Source organism: Corylus avellana, chromosome ca8 (genome assembly GCF_901000735.1).
Source record: "Corylus avellana chromosome ca8, CavTom2PMs-1.0".
Taxonomy (NCBI): domain Eukaryota; kingdom Viridiplantae; phylum Streptophyta; class Magnoliopsida; order Fagales; family Betulaceae; genus Corylus; species Corylus avellana.
The window spans coordinates 9,294,765-9,311,961 of record NC_081548.1 but is presented as its reverse complement, the minus strand read 5'-3'; the positions used below and the strand labels follow the sequence as shown (position 1 = coordinate 9,311,961).

At 36.4% G+C, this 17,197-nt stretch overlaps 1 non-coding gene across 1 annotated transcript; it reads right to left on the bottom strand.

The window, feature by feature from the left end:
* Positions 1 to 15,138: 15,138 nt before the first annotated feature.
* LOC132191211 (small nucleolar RNA R71) lies at positions 15,139 to 15,245 on the bottom strand. The gene has a single exon (XR_009441239.1). It is a non-coding gene; the product is annotated as a small nucleolar RNA R71 (small nucleolar RNA).
* Between the last annotated feature and the right edge of the window lie 1,952 nt (positions 15,246 to 17,197).

Here is a 17,197-nt window from a genome sequence, read left to right as displayed (position 1 = left end):
AGAATGAATAAGTTCCAAGGGATGATAGCAAACACGGCTAGAAGGCTGGAAAGGGAGCTGTTTGCTAGTGCCAAGTTGACAAGGTTCACAAACCACTTCCAGTTGCTTCATACCGTAGATAAGAAGAGAAAATTGATGCAGGAGGTGTGACACAACTGGAGAAGATGCATGGCCCAATCTGGAATGCCACACAGCCGCAGAAGCTTTGACACCTAAAAGGGCTGTCAAGGCATGCCATTTATTAGCTGAAAAAGAACTGAGATGAAGAGGATAGAGACCCCCTTCACTTTTTCCTTCCAAGAGAGTCATCCCCGTTTGAGAATCCTTAACAAAATAGTGAGAATCCGTGAGAATAAAAAAACATGCATTATCACGACAAAACTTGTTAATAGATAACAAATTAACAATAGCTTGAGGACAATGTAATATTTTAGAAGGTGTAAAGTAGAATGTGGAGTGTGAAAAGTAAGAGAACCAGTATTTTGAATCCCCAAACCTGAGCCATTTCCCACTGCAACATTATTAGTACCCGTATATGGCTGCTGAAATGAGAGATTGTCCAAACTTGATGTTATGTGTTGGTTAACACCACTATCAGCATACCAAGGGTCTGCTTCAGAATTGGGATTGGTATGGGCAACCATGGTAGCTAATTGAGCAGGAGGATGACGTCGTTGATAAGCATGATCCATGCGATGAAAGCAATCTAGGGCCCTGTGGCTTGGTTTACTGCAAATTTGGCAGGGGGACCTTGGTGGATGTGAAACAAGTGGAGCTGAGGTGGATTTTGGTAGAGAGTGAGGGACAGCAGGGTGTGGAGAGGAGTAGGAGCGAGGTTGGGACTTTCTAGAGAACTTTGGTTTATGATTGAAGCTTTGTGAATGTGATTTAGAGGAAAACATAACAAATTGGTTGCTATGAGCCGAGAAGGACTGATTCTGGTTTTCCATGAGCAACTCATAGGATAAGACCTCAGCTTGGAAACCTTCAAGGGATAAAGATTTATGGTGGCTTGCAAAGACAAGGAAGTAACAAAGGGGTTGAAGACTGGAGTAAGTCCACTAACCATAAATGCAATAAGGTCATCATCATCAATGACTTTACCAACCGTACCAAGTTCTGCAGCAAGATGCTTGGCATGTTTAGCATATTCTGTACAACTTTGGAAACCTCGGTGAAGACTCTGAAGTTGACGGCGGAGATGCTGGATACGAGATGTCGAATTAGAAGCAAAACGGTTGGTGAGAGACAACCAGGCTTCACGAGCAGTATGGATACCAAAAACAGAAGGAAAGACGTTGTCAGACAGAGTGGCAGTGAGCCAACTCAATACGAACTGATCCTTCGTAGTCTATAACTGAAACTCGGGAGTGATAGTAGTAGTGACCTTTCCTTCAGTATCCAGAAGGAACTTTGGTGGGCACCGCTCAAAACCATCCACGAAGCCCATCAAATCATTAGTTTTCAAAATAGGTGAAAACTTATTCAGCTACACTAAGTAGTTGGGACCATCCAACTTGGTAGTAACAAGCTAACCAAGATTATGAAGAATAAAGGCAGAAGCCATAGAGATAAAAATAAGAAAGGAGCTGAAAAAAAAAATTATTTAGTTGCATGAGCTAGTAGCTCTGATACCATGAAAGGTTTTGAGATTGAATGATTTGTATTACTATCAAATGTGTATATTTATACACGTATAGTGAATCAAATAATATCTACCTATATATATACATTTGAATTTAAACTATAACAATAATATTAGAATAATTATCTTCTGCACTATATTAGCAACTGCAGTATATCAAGTAACAGAACAGATCTCTGACAGCTTGGTTGCTGAGATAGTGTTGGAGTTTGATGATGGGGTAGAAGATATATTGTTTACAAATACTCTCCTTCAAAACTAGAAAATGAGTCATTAGCAAGCCTCCGTTAAAACATGGTTAAATTGTTAAGTGCGAACAAATTTATAGGTGGGGCGCAAGAGGTCAATACAGGGTTTAGTCATCTCATGAATCTTAGAAAAGGAAGGGGATCAAATTTGCACCAAGGATGTATTATGTTTCTTTTACTCCGTGGAAGAGCTGAAATTCTGGAATCTTATATTATTTTACTTGTATGTATGTTTGTTTTCCATTCTATTGATATTGGTTCAGTGAACTTGCTTGTATTCTTTTTAAATGCCTGACAAATGTTACATCACCAATTATCCACAATGTTTAAGCCAATAGGAAATGGAAAATGGTCGACTTTTAATCATATAAATTATATTATAATACTCTCCTTCAAGTGTAACCTCAAACACCTTCTCAACCGGAGTGGCCCAATACACGGAATTTTGAATTGAAGTGGCGGTGGGATGAAAAAGACAAGGAGCGAACTCCATACCTTGTTTCCGTGAGAGGATGTTGGATTTAAAGACATCATATTGACAAGTACCCAAAAATAGTTGTGCACTTGCCATCTTTCTTTTTCTTTGATTTTTTTTTTTTTTTACTCTTTTTGATCTTATTTACTAATTTCTAAAATTGAGACCAAAACGAAAGAATTGTTTGACATATAAATTCTTACAAAAAAATGGGAAGAAAGAAAAGCCCTTTAACTAACAGCCGTTTTTGAAATAGCACCATGACGTTTAAAGTGTGTTAGAATGGTACATTAAACTACCAAAATGTGTCAGAAAAGCCATTGTTTTTTATTGTATTCCTATAATACCCTTACTCTCAAAAACTAAAATAATAAATCAATAAATTAAAAATTATTTCTTTCTAAAAAAAAAAGAAGAAAAAAACGAAGAAAAAAAAAAGAAAAAGAAAAAGGAAAGCGGTGGTCTATGATTTACCGCCCAAGGTGGAGGGGTAGTATTTATGCCTATCTTCAACACCGCACGAGCGATTTCTAGTTTATTCCATATACAGTAAATAACTTTTTATTTATCCAAAAAAATTTAGTTTTTCTGTTTTTCTATTTAACCAACCCATTGGTTGTTTTTGTTTTTTATTTTTTATTTTATAAAATTTTATAGTTTAGTTTTGTATTTACGTTCTTACAAGAATAAGGGTATTATCGGAAAATAATAAAAAGGTTCCCTTTCCGCACACTTTGGTTGCTTGATGTACCATTTTACAACACTTTAAACTTATTGGGACTTTTAAAAAAGGTTGGTAGTTGAAGGGGCTTCTTTACGTTATATATGACAATCAATGTTTGAAAGACAAAACATTTACTTCCAAAATATTGATTTCGATTATTTAAAGCACCAGAAAAATTAGGGGCAAAGAGTTTTTCGAACAGCTAAAACGTTTACGTGGAACTTTTGCATCTGTCAATATTTCAAACTTGAACTAAAGGATATTTGTAAACTTTGGCCTAATATTTTAGCACAATAAAAAAAAAAGAACTCTATGAATCACATGAAAATTATCGACTTCATAGGGTAGATGAAGACAAATAGAGGGAGTGTAATGGCATTGTGATGCACTTGGGTGAGTGAATGTGTGCACGTTGAGTAGGATGAAGAAGGTTGAGGAAGATGGCTATGTGAGGATGAGAACCACGGATCGATGGTACTGTGCAGCACAGTGCACTTAAGTTAGAAATAGGTTCCACGTGCGTTTTCAGCGCTATTAACCTATTTTTGAAGACAACTTAGAGTTGTTTCCATATTTCCGTTTCTAGCTTTCATGTTTTTAAAACTGATTGCAAACGCGTGGTTACATGCTAAAAATAGGTTCTGTTGTTTTAGAAAAAAAAGAAATTGTAGGGGATCCTAATCCTATTTAAAGGGACAAGAAGTAGGAGGAAATCAAAAGCATTGGAAATCATAGAGAAAATGAGTAATTCCATAATAGTAGTCTTTTTCATTGTCTTGGCCCTTTGTTGCATGAGCCAACCGCTAATTTGCAATGCTTACCAGATTCACATTGAAAACCAGTTCCAAAGAGCACTTCTAGGAGCTCGTTGTCAGTCAAGAGACAATGATCTTGGCCTCCACTTGATCCCTGCCCATTCTGAGTTCTCTTGGGTTTTTAGAGGAAACTTTTTTCGCACCACACTCTACTTCTGCAACTTGACTTGGGAAGGAGGACATCAGAGCTTCACTATCTTCAAGTACGATGATGGTTTTCTTAAAAAGTATTGCCCCCATCCTAATTCAGAGTGCCGCTGGAGGGTTCACGAGGATGGGATTTACGCATACAATTTTGGGTCTCAAAACTACGATTTAATGTTTAAGTGGCAACCAAACCATACTTGAAGTTGAAGCCTCACTGATGCTGAGTCAAGCTACATCACCAATTAACCATTTTTTTTATTCTCAAGCTATCAACATGGGTCGTTGAGAAGCACCCAAACGTCAGCATTCCTTAGGGAATTCATTGCGTTAAAGAAGCCTCAAGCCTTTACTAATGTTATGTCATTTTATTTTCTAGTGTAATCATGTTTTGTTTCTTATCTTATTTCTATTTCTATTTCTATATGTTCTATTCATCTTTTGTTTCTACGTTGTAGAAGCCTTTCTGTGTTATGTTTTGATTATTCAATAAATTGGTTATATAAGGTTTTGCAAGTGTAATTATTTTAACAGATGAGTAAAGATTTTTAAATTTGAAATTATCTGTGTGAGTGTGATGCTTTTGTTCGAGATGCAACTTCTCTTTGTGAGGTTCGACTCATCTTTCTTTTAGCGGTGAGACTCTACCCAAAAATCCATTGTTAGTGAGTGAGTCACTTTTCAACATGGGTCTAGCTTTATTTTCTATTATTTCGTTCGTCCCGATTCACTCACTGAAAATATGTCCTTTTAAATCATGAATTATCCGATAAGTGATTTATTCTATCGCTTTACAGCCCCATCTCAAATTGTCTTTCTTTCTTTCTTTCTTAAAATAAATAAATGAATTTTCCAATAAATAACTGGAGAAGGAATGCCACTCTATCAATATCGAACTGACTCCAATCCAAGGTCTCACCTCGACTTCATACACAACCGTCAGGTAGTTTCGAAGGGATTATTGTGCGAGTGAAACTTCAAACTGTTCACCTATACTCTACAAGAAATTTTACTTGCCACTTTAAATACCTTCTTTAAATTAATTGGTCATTTCTCTTCCTCTGCATTTACTTCAATCGGCTGGGGACCACACCTTATGCATCTCAATTTTGTACTCATGGAAAATCCATGGAAAGATTTATTTTATAGTATTAGAAAGTACAATGACAAATTTATCACTTTTGAAAATTAAAGGACTAATTTGATACACACAAAAATCATAATGACCAATTTTGTATTTTACCCTAAAGTTAATTGGTCATTTTACTTGCTCATCATTTCCTGTACATGGAAAACGTTCCACCAGGAAGCAGCCTCTGCCATGTACAAATTTAAAACTGAAAAGTCCTTCTACTTTGTCTGGTTACATGGGTATGGTATCCTTTGGATCAAAAATTTGTCATTCGAGGTCTTGGTTAATACTCTCCTTCAAAACTAGAAAATGAGTCGTTAGCAGGCCTCCGTTAATGTATGGTTAAATTGTTAAGTGCTAACAAATTTATAGGTGGGGCGCAAGAGGTCAATACAGGGTTTAATCGTCTCATGAATCTCAAAAAAGGAAGGGAATCAAATTTGCACCAAGGATGTATTATGTTTCTTTTACTTCGTGGAAGAGCTGAAATTCTGGAATCTTATATTATTTTACTTGTATGTATGTTTCTTTTCCATTCTATTGATATTGGTTCAGTGCGCTTGCTTGTATTCATTTTAAATGCCCAAAACTATTACATTACGAATTTTCCACAATGTTGAAGCCGATAGGAAAAGAAAAATGGTAGACTTTTAATCATATAAATTATATTATAATACTCTCCCCCAAGTGTAAGCTCAAACTCCTTCTCAACCGGTGATGCCTAGTACACGGAATTTTGAATTGAAATGGCGGTGGAATGAAAAACACAATGAGCGAACTCAATACCTTGTCTCCGCGAGAGGATGTTGGACTTAAACACATCATATTGACAAGTACCCAACAATAGTTATGCGCTAGTCATCTTCCTTTTTTTTTTTCTTTTTTTTTTTTCTTCTTCTTCTTTTACTCTTTCTGATCTTATTAACTAATTTCTAAAATTCAGACCAAAATGGACGATTTGTAAATAAAAATTCACGTATAAAAACAAAAAAATGCGAAGAAACAAATGCCCTTCAACTAATAGCTCTTTTTGAAATAGCATCATGACATTTAAAGTGTTTTAGAGTGGTACATTAAACTACCAAAGTGTGTCAGAAAAGCCAATGTCTTTTATTGTATTCCTATAATACCCTTATTCCTAATCAATAAAGTTATAAATTATTTCTTTATAAAAAAAAAAAACAAAAAATAAAAAAGATAAAGAAAAAGGAAAGTGGTGGTCTACAATTTACCCCTGGAGGTGGAGGGGTAATATTTATGCCTATCTTTTTACACCGCACGAGCGATTTCTAGTTTATTCCAAATACAACAAATATTTTTTTGTTTATGCACCAAATTAGTATTTTTTATTATTATTTTATTTTATAAAGTATTATAGTTTAGTTTTTTATTTAGGTTTTTAAGAGAATAAGGGTATTATCGGAATACCTTTCGGCACTTAAATTAGAAATAGCTTCCGCGTCTGTTTTGAGCACTATTTTCCTGAAAAGACAAACCTGTTTTTGAAGACAACTTAGAGTTGTTTCTATATTTCCATTTTTAGCCTTTTTTAAAACAAAAAACAAATTGCCAAAAGCATGGTTACATGGAAGAAAAACGTTTTGTTGTTTTGGAAACCAAAAAAAAACTGTTTCCAAAACTGCAACCGAATAAGCTCCTAAAATTCGGTAATTTGAAAGAAATTGTAGGGGATCCTAATCCTATTTAAAGGGACAAGTAGTAGGAGGAAATCAAAAGCATTGGAAGTTGTAGAGAAAATGAGTAATTTCGGACTAGTAGTCTCTTTTATTGTCTTGGCTCTTTGTTGCATGAGTCAATCGCTAATTTGCAACGCTTTCCAGATTCACATTGAAAACCAATTCCAAAGAGCACTTCTAGGAGCTTGTTCATAGTCAAGAGACAATGATCTTGGCCTTCAGTCGATCCCTACCCACTCTGAGTTCTCTTGGGATTTTACAGGAAACTTTCTTCGCACCACACTCTACTTCTGCAACTTGACGTGGGAAGGTGGACATCATACCTTCACTATCTTCAAGTACGATTATGGTTTTCTAAAAAAGTATTGCCCCCATCCAAATTTAGAGTACCGCTAGAGGGTTCACGAGTATGGGATTTACGCATTCAATTTTGGGTCTCAACACTACGATTTAATGTTTAAGTGGCAACCGAACCATACTTGAAGTTGAAGCCTCAGTGATGCTAAGTCAAGCTACATCACCAATTAACCATTTTTATATTCTCAAGCTTATCAACATGGGTCGTTGAGAAGCTCCCAATGTCAGCATTCCTTAGGGAATTCATTTCTTTATAGAAGCCTCGAGCATTTACTAATGTTATGTCATTTTATTTTCTAGTGTAATCGAGTTTTGTTTCTTATCCTATTTCTGTTTCTATTCCTATATGTTGTCTTCATTTTTTGTTTCTACGCAGTAGAGTCCTTTTTGTGTTATGTTTTTATTATTCAATAAGTTGGTTATATAAGCTGATGCAAGTGTAATTATTTTAATAGATGACTAAAGATTTTTAAATTTGAGGTTATGTGTTTGAGTGTGATTCTTTTGTTTGAGATGCAACTTCTCGTTGTGAGGTGCGACTCATCTTTCTTTTAGCGGTGACACTCTACCCAAAAATTCAATGTTTGCTAGTTAGTCCCTTTTCAACATGGGTATAGCTTTATTTTTTACTGGCCTTCGTTTATTTTCAATTATTCTTCGTTCCACCCAATTCACTCGCTGAAAATATGTTCTTTTAAATCATGAATTAACTGATAAGTGATTTATTCATCTCTTTACAACTCCGTCGCAAATTGTCTTTCTTTCTTTCTTTCTTTCTTAAGAATAAGTAAATGAATTATCCAATAAATAAGCCGAAGAAGGAATGCCACTCTATCATTATCGAATTGACTCCAATCCTAGGTCTCACCTCGACCGATCGTGATAGTCATCTCGTCTCACACACAGCCCTTAGGTAGTTTTGAAGGGATTATTTTGTGAGTGGCACTTTGAAATATTGACCTAAACTCTACAAGAAATTCTACTTGCCACTTTAACTCCCAATCTTAAAATTAATTGGTCATTTCTCTTGGTCAACACTAACTTCAATCAGTTGGGGACCACGCCTCATGAAGCAGAGGTCATTAGTTTTACACTACTACTATTACTTCAATCGCCAGGTGAATATGTATATATAGTACTATGAGAAAGAAAATAAAAGTGGAAACAAGTCATTCTTGAAAAACTCTAAACAGATAAATATCACGATTTTTTGCGGAATTAATAGATATTTAAATCAAAGCAAACAACCACCAAAAACAAGTAAAATCAAACACAAAGATTTTGGTGACGAAGACGAAACCTTTTAAAAAATGCTCAAAAAGTAAAACCTATCCGGGGCAGCCAAACCCAGGAAATCACTATCAAAAGATTATCCAGATATTACAGACACTAGGAACACTTACAACCCTTGGCAAGACCTTGGCTCTGTAAGATCGACAAGCCTCCAACTTGTCTCCTCGCTCACAATCTTCTTCAACATGATTCTCCTTTATCGGACCCTTCCGATAAATTTCAATTAAGCACACAATCAAAACTAACAAAAATCCTCTAAGAGGAATCAATTTGGCTCACAACAAAATAATCACTCAAGCACAGCCTCACACAAACTCTCTGGCGGTGAAAATTCGTGTCCTACAGATCTGTAGAGATCTATATATATAATACCAAGACCCCTAGTCTAATTAGGACTCAATTACATTTAAATTAAACCTAGCCTAGTCTAATTAGGACTCAATTACATTTAAATTAAACTTAGCAGACTATGGGCCGTCCGGACGGTAAATGGGCTCGTCCGGACGGGCTCTAGGGCAACATCGCTTTCTCCGTTCTTTTGGTGCGGCGTGTTCGGACGGACTTGCAGACGGGGTTCCAAACGAGGTTCTCAGGAGAAATCCCATCCAGACGGCTATGAGTCTCGTCCGGACGTCATAGAGATTTGGCACACTTTGAATCCATTTTGATCACCGAACATTTAGCCAATAATTAAAACTAACAAACTCCCCCTTTCGCAATTTCGGGGACAAAATCAATCGGACGAGTCACCATCCTCTCCCCAATTTTATACTCCCCCTTTTTGTCACAAATTGACAAAAGTTATCATGTTTCCTGAAACACTCAACACAAAAACATCAAGACATATGTGGAATGGGAAAAACAATAATCAAACACTCATGATCACATATATGAAAAGACATGAAGAATACAACAAGATCATGAGTGATAGAACCTCCCCCTCAATATAAGACTTAATAATCAACAAGAAACTTTAAAAAAATTTCTCCCCCTCAAAAGTCAAATGAATACACATGATACACGCATCAAGAAGTCATGTATTTTAGCAATGAATATCCCAAACATACTTCAAATATGCAAAATATACATGAGACTAGAAATGGCAAGGACCTCATATTGTTTAACCCAAGCCAAGAGAAATGTTCCATCCAACCCATGCTTGTGTGTTGTGTGTAAGCCATCTGAAGAGAAAAATTTTCAACTTACAAAATGAGGAAAAAGTTTCACCATCATGAGGCTTTGACAAGCATATCAAATCAAAAGCCAAACCTTATCATACTAGGGCCTAACTACTCTCATCCTATACATTTCTCTTTGTAAAACATTTTGCACAAGTTTGACACAGTGAAATAAATTCCTTTCTGAACATAATCTTTTGATTTTATTTGTTTCACTATTTTGTTTATTTTTCTCTTTGAGAAAGTGTCCTTAAACTGTTAGTGCTATCACAAAAGAGAAAGCCGAAATTTTTAAGCCCTAGGTTCAACTAGCATACGGTCAATTTGAAAAATATGACTAGTCAAAAAAAAAACTCATATGGTTACCTAACAGACCTCACAAATAAAGTGAAACAAAACCCCAATTTAAGCTTAAATGTGCACAAGAGATAAAGCATAGGCAAAATGTATCACATAAGCTCAGGCTTTAGGTAACCACAAAAACAAGTCCATTAACACAAATTTTCATCTCCTGCATATTAAGAACATTCCAAGATACAAGGAATTAAATCCATAAAAAGCAACATAAGAAATTAATGGACTATCTAGCTGCATAAGACAAAATAAAGAAAAGAAAAAAAAAGTAAAATATATATATATATATATATATATATATATTTCACAAACGAAATGCACACAAAACAAACTGCAATTTCAAAACAAAATAAAACAAAAATGCAATGCAAAACGAAACACAACATGCTCTAGGATATGCAAAGATATGCAAGAAAATTAATCCTAGGCATGTGGGTGACTCACCTAACATAAGGTGAGATCATCACCACTCCCCCTCAATGGGTGAATGGTATCATCCTTCCTAACCCAAACTTGAGAAATCTTAGGCCTAGACTTATGACTGTGCTCAAACTTATCGAGCCTAGATAGCACTTCTCTCATCATTATGACCAACCCCTCACTTTCTTTCCTTGAATAGGAATTTTCATTTATATGCACATGAGGTTTCAAATTAAAACAGTGAGGTCGAATGTGACCCACTTTTCCACAATGATGACATGTAGGGACAAACCTTTGAGAAGGAAATTTCCTAGGAGGATGCACGACTCTAGGTGTAGGGTAAGATGCATGAGGCTCAATGTAGATTGTCTTACCTTTCTTACCTTGAGGAGTCGGAGCAACTACTTGCTTTTCTTCACTTGAAGATTTTTCTACTTTCACTGGTTTAATAAAAACAGTCTTTGAAGTAGAAGCACGGTTAGAAGACAAAGAAGCAGTTTTATCAAATCGTAAGCCAGATTTGTCACTAGAATGCTTTTGAGTACGCAACATTTTATCAAGCTTTTCACTAGAGAATTTACTCAAGTGATTTCTAGATGCAATCAGATCATTTTGAAGGGATTTATTTTTAGCATTTAACACATGATTTTCACATTTGAGAGTATTGCAAACAACATGTGAATCACTCAAAGATTTCAACAAATTATCCCTTTCAAGCTCAAGATTCTTAAAATCCTTAACAATTTTCAAGTTAGTATTCCCAAGCATAGAAAACTTTTCCATTAAATTGTTAAAGGAGTTTTGAAGATCATTAACCCTAGTTGATTCATTATCAGAGGCAGACTGAACATCTGATTGATTAGAATCATCAGAATCCTAGGATGCAACAAAAGCCATATAATTAGGAGTTTCTTCCTCATCGGTTTCACTCAAGGTAATATTGAAGGCTTTTTGGTCTTTTAGCTTATTACTCTTGAGATTAGCACAATCATTGCGAACATGACCATAGCCAGAACACTCATAACATTTTGGACCACGTGGGGCTCTTTCATTTCTTTCCTGAGTACTTCCTTTTTGTTTTCCAAATCCCTTGGAAATTCTATGTTCATTCTTATAAAACTTTCTAGCTATCAAGGCAAGTTCCTCATCATCTGGTGGTTCCTCGTCAAATAACTCATCAGAGTTCTTCCTAAGAGTTCTAAGGGCAAGATCCTTATTTTACCTAGGTTGAGGCAAAGAAAACTCATAAGTCTGAAGGGCACCAACTAACTCTTCTATTATCATGGTTTCTAGATTAGTGCATGACTCAATGGCTGTTACCTTCATTCTGAATCTTTCGGGGAGTGATCTCATGACCTTTTTAATAATCTTAGTATCAAAAACTTTATTTCCTCGATTTATCATGGAATTTCTAATTTCACTAAGTTTACCAAAGAAATCATTAAATGTCTCATCCTCTAACATTTTAATTTCCTCAAACTTAGAAACTAACATTTGAAGTTTTGAAGCTTTAACAAGATTTGTTCCTTCATAAGGAGTGATGTGGTATTTTTGTGACCAAAAATATCAATTATAAAAATAACCACTCGCAATAGGACGAATCTCGTAGGATAGGGCTATATTGAGGGTGTCAAACCTCAAGGACTGCAGGGGTTTTATTATCAAAATTTGAAAGATTAAAATTAACTTAATTAAAAAGATAATTGATTTGATTTTCTTTAAAAGTAAAGTGCATGAAAATAAAAGAGATTTAAAATAAGAGAGAGAGTGTAGGGTATTGACTTCATCTCTATTCACGCAATAATGGCTAATCATAATTAATCCCAGAAATTCATTCTATGCATGTTATAAATAAACAAGAAATTACCTTATTAAAGAATAAGCATAATCTATCTTTGGTTGGTACGGATCGTCCGTCTAACCACTAAGATGCGGTACGACCCGTCTTCCCTAAGTATAAATTATCAAATTCGTTAACAGGATACATATAATCAATGAATAAGTGTAACCCATCTTCGGTTGGCACGGATTGTCTACCTAAATTACACTAAACTAGGGTGTAGTACAATCCGTCTTCCCTAGGCATGGCCTATCAAATCCTATTGATCATATGTCAATTAAACCCATGGTATAACCATCATTCTCATAATCACAGAAAACAAGAATGATTTGAGATCAACAAAAGTAAAATAATTTCTAAGCCAAGAGAAGAATTTCACAAATATTGATTTTGGAATTTAAGAACAATTGCATTTAATATGAAGAACAGAAATCAATTGTATCAATCCTCATAGTTATACAATCAACATGCATAAATTGAAAATCTATAAATTAAATACAATCAAACCATTATGCTTGAATAGGGTTACATCAACACCCCACGAAGGGGTTTAGCCGCTCATGATCTTCTAAGCTCCAAAGACAATTTTCTGATTTCTAGCTCTAGGAAGCGGTGTCTCTTTCTCAATGCTTAGAAGCCTATTTATAGGGCTTAGGAGAGTCCTAGAAGCCCTAGTAATCCTAGACATTTCGGAGATTTAAGTCCAAGTCCAATTAGGATAAAGAAAACCTAAGTCCAAATCGGAATAGGATTCGCCCAGAATTGCGTTCTTATCTTCCGGGGCGAATTTGGCATTGCGGAACTCCGAATTAGGCAAATACTCTTTCATAATTATTTGTATAAATTTCAGTTAGCTTTCCAATGCCTCTTGAATCACCTCAATCGGATATTTGAGCTGAAAGTTATGGCCAAAATACCGAGGCATATGCAGAATCCAAATTTGAATCCAATCCGATTTCGACTCCAATTTGAGAAATTTCGAATTAATCCCTTCCTTCATTTGATTAAACTTAACCACAACATATAGGTCCTCTGTTATGATTGGCTAAGCTTAATCAGTGGAATCAATTGCATCTTTATTTATAACCTGAAAACACAAAAACAAAACAAAATCAAACAAATAACAATGCTAAGGAATTAACATTTGCAAATTAAGGGGCTTGAATGTGCAACATTCAGCGCTTATTAAGTAGTTTCTAGGATCTCCCATGCATCTTTGGCACTATCACGATTTGAAATTCTGGAGAACTCAGTTTGTGAAATTGCCAAGCATAGAGCATTCATAGCTTTGTCATTCGCCAAACAAGTTTGTTTTTCAACATTAGACCATTCAGTTGTCGGCTTATCTGGAGCTTTAAATCTAGATTCAATGACATGCCAAACGTCTATAGATTTTAAGAAAAATCTCATGCGGGACTTTAATAGCCATAATTTGATCCATTAAAATTAGGCACAGTGTTAAGGGTTTGAGACATCTTAAACAATAAACAAAGATCACACTCAGGAATTTAATCCTTCACGGAGTGAACCCGGTTTGATACCAATTGAAAAACTCTAAACAGATAAATATCACGATTTTATGCGGAATTAACAGATATTTAAATCAAAGTAAACAATCACCAAAAACAAGTAAAATCAAACACAAAGATTTTGGTGACGGAGAGGAAACCTTTTAGAAAACACTCTAAAAGTAAAACTTCTCCGGGGCAACCAAACCCAAGAAATCACTATCAAAAGATTATCCAGAGATTACAGACACTAGGAACACTTACAACCCTTTGCAAGACCTTGGCTCTGTAAGATCGACAAGCCTCCAACTTGTCTCCTCGCTCACAATCTTCTTCAACGTGATTCTCATTTATCGGACCCTTCCAATAGACTTCAATTAAGCACACAGTCAAAACTGACAAAAATCCTCTAAGAGGAATCAATTTGGCTCACAACAAAATAATCACTCAAGTATAGCCACACACAAACTCTCTGGCGGTGAAAATTCGTGTCCTACAGATCTGTAGAGATCTATATATATAATACCAAGACCCCTAGTCTAATTAGGACTCAATTACATTTAAATTAAACCTAGCCTAGTCTAATTAGGACTAAATTACATTTAAATTAAACCTAGCAGGCTACGGGCCGTCCGGACGGTAAATGGGCTCGTGCGGACGGGCTCTAGGGCAACATTGCTTTCTCCGTTCTTTTGGCGCGGCGTGTTTGGACGGACTTGCGGATGGAGTTGCAGACGAGGTTCACGGGAGAAATCCCGTCCAGACGGCTATGAGTCCCGTTCGGATGTCATAGAGATTTGGCACACTTTGAGTCCATTTTGATCACCAAACATTTAGCCAATAATTAAAACTAACAATTCTTAATTTTGTAATCATGGAAAATCAATGGAAAGATTGATTTTACTGTGTTAGAAAGTACAATGACTAATTTATCACTTTTGAAAGTTAAAGGACTAATTTGATACACACGAAAAGAATAATGACCGATTTTGTAACACCAAGTGAACGAAACTCGCTTGAGACGATGAATGGTAGGAGCTGAAGCCGAGTACAATAGGTCACCATCCTGCATTTAGAGGATTTGAGAATGTGGATCCATATGTTCATGAGAGGATTTTTTTGGAAATTTGTGACATTGTTAATACGCAAAATGCCCCAGCAGAAGCGATGCATCTTCGATTATTCCCTCTGTCCCTACATTTTAGGGCAAAATCCTGGCTACTCAACAATAGACCTAGATCTATCACTTCTTGGGATATGCTGCAAAGCAAGTTTTACCACAAGTTTTTCCCAATTTCCAAAATCAGTGCCCTCCGTCTACAAATCACCAATTTCAAATAGAAATAAGGGGAAAGATTCACCGATAGCTGGGAGAAGTTTAAAGAACTTACTATAAAATGCCCACCCCACAGGTTTGAGAATGAGGTGCTTGTTCAAATTTTTTACAGGGGACTAACACCAAGTGAACGAAACTCGCTTGAGACGATGAATGGTAGAGAATTCTTAAGTCTTATTGGTATGAAGCCTATAAAACTTTGGACGAAATGGCTGAACAAGCACAACAATGGGATTTTCAAGATAGTTGGGACAGACAACAACCCGCTCCCAAGTTAGGAGGCATCTATGAGGTGAGGAATGATGCTGAATTAAGTGAGGAGTTCAAGGTTCTCAGGCGTCAGTTTGACCCTATGGTCTTAAACAAACCAGTGAATGCAGCAGATACTTACCAAGTTGATGCATGCGGGGTATGTGAGAGTAAAACGCACTTCACTCAAAACTACCCAACTCTGCTAACAGACTATCCAACTAAGCAAGTCAATGCCTTCAATGAATACAGAAAACCCACAACCGGACCGTCTTCTTCTAAAACTTAAAATTCAGGGTGGCGGAATCAACCCAATTTCTCTTGGAAGCAGAATCAACCATTGAACCAAAGAGATACATCCACTCAAGCTCAGAGTCAGTTCAGGCCATCTCACCAAACTCAACCTCCTGCTTATCAATCCACCACTCATGGGCCACAGCTTACACCACAGTCATCACTGGAAGGCATGATGAAAGCATTCATGCAATCAATGGATAAGAACATACAAGATATGAAGAATGCTACCATGAGCAGTTCCCAAGATATACAACAGCTAAAAGGTTTCACCAATCAAATCGTACAGGAGATGAGGAATTCCAACATGGCTAACAATAGAGACATACAAGTAGAAGGACAAGTTGGATAGATAGCAAATCAAGTGGGGGAAAGAGAAAGAGGGAAGTTCCCTATTCAGCCTATGCCTAACCCAAAAGGGAAATTTGTGATTTGAAGTTCCTCTGCCTCTACGCATGGTCAGGATCATGTACAAGCCATCACCACTTTGAGGTCAGGAAAACAAGTGGATAATCAAGTGGATAATCAAGTGGTCATGCCTGAAGAGACCACAGAGGCTGTAGAAGAGAAGGAAAACCAGGACAAGCCTACAGAAGTCACAGGACCAGACATTACCATTCTGATTGCTGAGGACCCTTCCAAAAAGTATATACCCAAAGCTCCGTATTCCAAAAGACTGATAGCACCAAAGAAGAGCTCGAAGTTCGATGATATTTTGGAAGTGTTCAAGCAAGTGCAGATAAACATTCCATTCCTAGATGCCATCTAGCAAGTTCCTTCTTATGCCAAATTTCTGAAGGATTTGGTCACCATCAAGAGAAAGATGAAAGTCCCCAAGAAAGCTTTCTTGACTGAGAAGGTCAGCTCTATCTTGCAATACAAGATGCCTGTAAAGTATCAGGACCCTAAATGTCCTACCATTGCTTGCAAGATTGGTGACAATCGAGTTGAAAAAGCTCTGTTGGATTTGGGGGCCAGTGTAAATCTACTACCGTATTCAGTATATGTTCAGCTGGGATTGGGAGAGTTGTAATCCACTTCAATTACACTTCAGTTGGCCGAAGGTTCCAAGGGGAATTATTGAAGACGTGCTGATCAAAGTTGATAAGTTATATTACCCTGTGGACTTCATCGTCTTAGATGCAGAGATGGAAAATGCAGAAATTTAAGTTCCAATCATATTAGGGCGTCCCTTTTTAGCTACAGCTAATGCCCTAATCAACTGTAGAACTGGAGTCATGAAGATATCATTTGGAAACATGACTGTGGAGCTGAACATCTTTCATATTAGCAAGCAGCCATTTGAGTATGAGGAGGTCAGAAGCACATGCTTAATTGAGGAGATAGTAGAGAAAACTATCAATGAACCAGATATTGAAGACCCCTTGGGAGAATGCCTGATTGCACTAGGAAGTGACATGGAACTGGACACTCTATTGGAACAAGCTGACATCCTATTAGACACAACTCCTGAGATAGAGACAGAGA